This window comes from Salvelinus fontinalis, chromosome 7, assembly GCF_029448725.1.
Source record: "Salvelinus fontinalis isolate EN_2023a chromosome 7, ASM2944872v1, whole genome shotgun sequence".
NCBI classification, from domain to species: Eukaryota; Metazoa; Chordata; class Actinopteri; order Salmoniformes; family Salmonidae; genus Salvelinus; species Salvelinus fontinalis.
Genome location: NC_074671.1, coordinates 42,656,023 through 42,662,022, shown reverse-complemented (window position 1 = coordinate 42,662,022; position 6,000 = coordinate 42,656,023).

The window sequence follows — 6,000 nt, the reverse complement described above, 5'->3', positions numbered from 1 at the left end:
GCAGATATTTGTATAAACCTTGCTGTCTGTCTCTCTGACATTTGCAACGTTGTTTCAATATTCAAGTTCGATCTCCAGCTGTCCCATAGTAATGAACATGTCGGGAGTCGGGACGAGACAGACAGACAGCGTTTCTCAGCCAGTTGAAATCATAAATCAGCTGGCATTATTTTTATGAATATGTTCAAAGAAACGTCAATTGAAAAAAGTTTAAACGAAACCAAGGGCACCTAGTTTGTAGTTTTCCAGCTTTAGTTTGAAGTGTTTGTGTTAGCTGTGTTGTTGGCTATCTCCTCTGAACAACAGTGTCCTGACGAGTGAGCACATTTTCTATGCCAGGTGAAATCACACCTCATTAGCTCACTGTTATGGATGTATCCAAATAAATGTCACTAGAAAACAACTTTAGCAAATACAAAGGCTGAACTTTTTGACGTGACTGTAAATTAGCCGGTGTTGTCTAGCTAGCAAGCAAGGGATAAGAACGTTGCCAGCCAGTATGGCAATGGAACATTTAGAACGAATGATACAGAACAAAAAGACTGAATGACTGGGTCGCGTCTATGGCAACCGAAACGACAGAACGAACGACCAGCCAGCTTGGTAGCAACCCTAAATTTGTGTCGGGACTATATCTTGTGGAAGGATGAAATAGTATGAATAAATTCCTAAAAATAATGAAAATATGTAAATCTGTATTTGAATATGTTGGTAACCCATTGTATAAAAATTATAATCCCCTCGAAGCTGGTGTTTGGAGGATATATGGGCACGGTTTGCAGGGCCTAACAACACCCGTGCCAATATATTCTCCAAACACCAGCTTCGAGGGGATTATCACTTAACAAATATTGAATGATAAAAACATGTCAGATACATGCACATTCCACAGAGCCTATTGGGGAAATTTGTAGAGGAAAGGGTGAAGTTGCCCCTAGACGCTGATATTGGGTCAGTTTAGTATTTCCTCCACTAATGTTTAAGGTTAGGATTGTGGAAGGGGAAACTGATCCTAGATCTGTCCCTAGGAGAAGCTTCACTAGAGCTTCTGAAAATTGACTCCTGTTAAACATAAATAAAGCCCCATCTCTTCCTCTGCTCTTGACGTGCCAGGATATAGCGTTCATTTACAGTAAATAAGACCAAGGAGCTACGTATTTGAGGTGGCTATCTTGTAATTAAGGAAATAGTATAATAACAACACCAACGGTGGAAATCTTCTTAGATGGTCTAGAGGTGTGTAGAGGATTTTTATCTCACTTGTTCATGTTTGGGTGCTTCTATGAACTGTTTCTTGGAACACTCCAAAAATAGCCTGCCCCCATATGGCCCAAACATGCACTGCACCACAAATAGTCACAGCCAAGTGAGTGGATGAACTGTAACAATTTCTTATATTGTTATCATGTTTTGGTTTGTTTTGGTTCAATGGATATCTGCAAAACAACTAAGTCAACCACTGTGGGGCTGGCTGGTTATTTCAGCACGAAGACTTTAGTAGGATTGCGAGGTATTGAGTTATTTCTGTCTAACCTATAGATGTCACACTGGATTTCTAGCTTCAGTGAAGGAGGTATTTTCCATGCCGAGGAGAGAACACAGGGAGGAGGGTCATTATTTTTTTTTTAGACTCCAGTCCAGATGTGCACATATCTTACAGTAGAGACAGTCGCCAGGCAGATTAGTGGATAGTGTATGTGTATAATTATTACCCTGGGTTGGGCAGGTCTATGCAGTGGGTAGGCTGGAATTCGGTGGTGAAGAGAAGCCATTTTGGACAGTAAACAGGCGGGTGCTCCAGGGCGTGGTCTATTCTCATGGTCCTTGAGAAGAGAAGGGAAGAACTTGCGCATCAGACATCAGCATGTGTTGGATTGGAAATGACTTTGTCAAAAAAGCAGTGCGCTGTGTGGACAAATAAAGAGGGTATTGGCGTTCCCTTTTGGATGCAGATAGTGTTCCCACATGTTGCTATATTTTAAGAAATATAATGATATATTTCTGTTACGATTTGTAAAAAAAAAAAACTCAATAAAGAAACATTCTAAATAAAGAAGAAAGGGAGTAGGAGTATTTTACACCGGTGAGGCTATGCAATGGAATGTGTGGTCTGTGAGTATGGAGAGCAGGTTCAGATAGTAAACCATTGCATGTGGTGTGATTGATTTACAATGAATAACAAAACCTCCCTCTGTTTTGCTCACACTGCCTAACCTTGCCTAACCCAGGACTTTGGGTCAAATTAAGTCCAGCCCGGCCTTATCTTCTGCTCTGAGGAAGATTAGAAGGCATCTGTTGTTCTTTCAGAGGAGAGAGATAGCTGATAACAATGCTCACTCAACCTCCATTGACCAAACTATTTCAAAGGGTGTTTGATAAGATGACTGATGAGTCCCTAACATGAGAGAGAGAGGCGCTTCCCTTGTTTTGGGGGGAAGGAGTGGTGGAGGACGGAGTAGTGGGTGAATGAGTGGAGAGGTGTGGAGGTGGGGTGACAGTCAGGACGTCACGTAGGTCAGGTGACACCTCAAGGCTGTGAGCGGCGCAGTTATTGACCTCGCCTAGGCTGAGGGTCCTGGTGGACTGTTCGCTTCCTCTCTTCCTCTCTCTCTCTCTCAAGGCAGGGGGCTGTTGAGTGAGGAAGGCCTGATGCCTCGGCAGCACAGACGCTTTCTGTTTCATAGAGACATGGGGCGCCTACACACACATATGCACACATACACACACACACACAACTGGACACAAAAACAACACAAATCCACATGCGCTAGTTGTAGTGTACATAAACGCTCTAGGTATTTTACATTTTTTTATATAGATATTTTTAGGGTGTAAGTAATTGTTAACACACACACTCAAAACCACATGTGGTACATACAGTATAAACATGTATGCGAACATGCTCACACACACACAGAATGCATCATCCGTAGGGGGCCATAAAACATACAGACACTGACAAATAACTGCAGGATTCTGCAACATCGGCCAAAAGGGCTGGCAGCCTGTGTGTGGCGAAGTCCAAGTTCTGAAATTAGCCAATCACAAGTGACAAGGAACCTCTGAGGCTATAGGTAGAGTCCCGATTGATTGACAGGGTGTTAGAAATCTGTGAAATGACTGGGTGCTTGAGGGCCAACTTAGATTGACAGCGGACAGAGGCTACAGACATGCCATGACACACACACCACACATGACCTGCACCAAGGGCATTGTGGTCAAACATTCAACTAATGTTTAAATAATGTCCTACATGACTTCTACACTGCACTCCCATTGAGTCTTAATGGACTCGCTAACTGATTAACCCCCTTGAGTCGATTGATGCACCGATGCGTACATAACAAAAAAATACCTATTAAAATCTGTCAGTTTAAAAAATCTATCCACCTCATCCGCCAGTGTCACACTTCCGCATCTGTGTTGAAAGGTAGCAGAGCTAGAGCAGTGTTTGTCAGACCATGAGACATCCCGAAAATCGGTCTTCTCACAAAAACCGTCTGTAGCTTCCGAACGGTTTGACTCTCACAAACAGGATGGTGTCGCGGGACTTGTCTGAAGGTAACTGGTACTGGTTTAAAAATCAAATGGAAGTATGAAGATAGTTTTGCGCCTACCCAAAAAAAGGGGTTAAATATGTGTAAAATATATATATATATATATATATATATAAATAAAAATGTTTAAATGTCCCTCCTCGTCCCTCCTCGATGTATAAAAATCAAGAAATATGACATTTACATTTTAGAATAAGGCTGTAATGTAAAAAGTCATGGGGTCTGCACTGTGTATCTATACAGTGCCAGTCAAAAGTTTGGACACACCTACTCATTCCAAGGTTTTTCTTTATTTTTACAATTTTCTACATTGTAGAATAATAGTGAAAACAACAAACCTATAAAATAACACATATGGAATTATGTCGTAACCAAAAAAGTGTTAAACAAATCAAAATATATTTAATTTAATGAGTAGGTGTGTCCAAACTTTGGACAGGTACTGTATGCAGTTGAAGTCGGAAGTTTACATCCACTTAGGTTGGAGTCATTAAAACTTGTTATTCAAGCACTCTACAAATTTCTTGTTAACAAACTATAGTTTTGGCAAGTCGGTTAGGACATCTACTTTGTGCATGAAACAAGTAATTTTTCCAACAATTGTTATCATACAGATTATTTCACTTATAATTCACTGTATCATAATTCCAGTGGGTCAGAAGTTAACATACATTAAGTTGACTGTGCCTGTAAACAGCTAGGAAAATTCCAGAAAATTATGTCATGGCTTTATAAGCTTCTTATAGGCTAATTGACATCATTTGAGTCAATTGGAGGTGTACCTGTGGATGTATTTCAAGGCCTACCTTCAAACTCAGTGCCTCTGCTTGACATCATGGTAAAATTAAAAGAAATCAGCCAAGACCTCAGAAAAAGAATTGTAGACCTCCACAAGTCTGGTTCATCCTTGGAAGCAATTTCCAAATGCCTGAAGGTACCACGTTCATCTGTACAAACAATAGTACGCAAGTATAAACACCATGGGACCATGCAGCCGTCATACAGCTCAGGAAGGAGACGCGTTCTGTCTCCTAGAGATGAACGTACTTTGGTGCGAAAAGTGCAAATCAATCCCAGAACAACCGCAAAGGACCTTGTGAAGATGCTGGAGGAAACAGGTACAAAAATATCTATATCCACACTAAAATGAATCCTATATCTACATAAGCAACATCTCAAGACATCCGTCAGGAAGTTAAAGCTTGGTCGCAAATGGGTCTTCCAAATGAACAGTGACCCCAAGCATACTTCCAAAGTTGTGGCAAAATGGCCTAAGGACAACAACATCAAGGTATTGAAGTGGCCATCACAAAGCCCTGACCTCAATCCTATAGAAAATTTGTGGGCATAACTGAAAACTAGGATTACATGTCAGGAATGGTGAAAAACTGAGTTTAAGTGTATTTGGCTAAGGTTTATGTAAACTTCCGATTTCAACTGTATATATATTTATAATTCCTGAGTCTTTTTATATCTCCTAGATTTAGGACAGACACTTCAAAACCTTGTTTCTGATTATTCTGCCATTCATTAATGTGTTGTTCAATACGTTTCTGTTGGCTTCAGAGTAAAGGCCAAAATCTACTTCCGGCGCCGACAGAGATGGTCGCCTCGCTTCGCGTTCTTAGGAAACTATGCAGTATTTTGTTTTTTTACGTGTTATTTCTTACATTGGTACCCCAGGTAATCTTAGGTTTCATTACATACAGTCGGGAGGAACTACTGAATATAAGAGCAACGTCAACTCACCATCATTACGACCAGGAATATGACTCTCCCGAAGTGGATCCTGTGTTTTGCCTTCCACCCAGTACAGTGGATCGGATCCCAGCCGGCGACCCTAAACAACGACGCCGTAAAAGGGGCAAACGAAGCGGTCTTCTGGTCAGGCTCCGGAGACGGGCACATCGCGCTCCACTCCCTAGCATACTACTCGCCAATGTCCAGTCTCTTAACAGCAAGGTTGATGAAATCCGAGCAAGGGTAGCATTCCAGAGAGACATCAGAGACTGTAACGTTCTTTGCTTCACGGAAACATGGCTCACTTGTGAGACGGTAACTGAGTCGGTGCAGCCAGCTGGTTTCTTCATGCATCGTGCCGACAGAAACAAGCATCTTTCTGGTAAGAAGAGGGGCGGGGGGGGGTATGCCTTATGATTAACGAGACGTGGTGTGATCATAACAACATATAGGAACTCAAGTCATTCTGTTCACCTGACTTAGAATTCCTCACAATCAAATGTCGACCGCATTATCTACCAAGGGAATTCTCTTCGATTTATAATCATAGCCGTATATATTCCCCCCCAAGCAGACACATCGATGGCCCTGAACGAACTTTATCTGACTCTTTGTAAACTGGAAACCACACATCCTGAGGCTGCATTCATTGTAGCTGGGGATTTTAACAAGGCTAATCTGAAAACAAAACTCCCTAAATTCT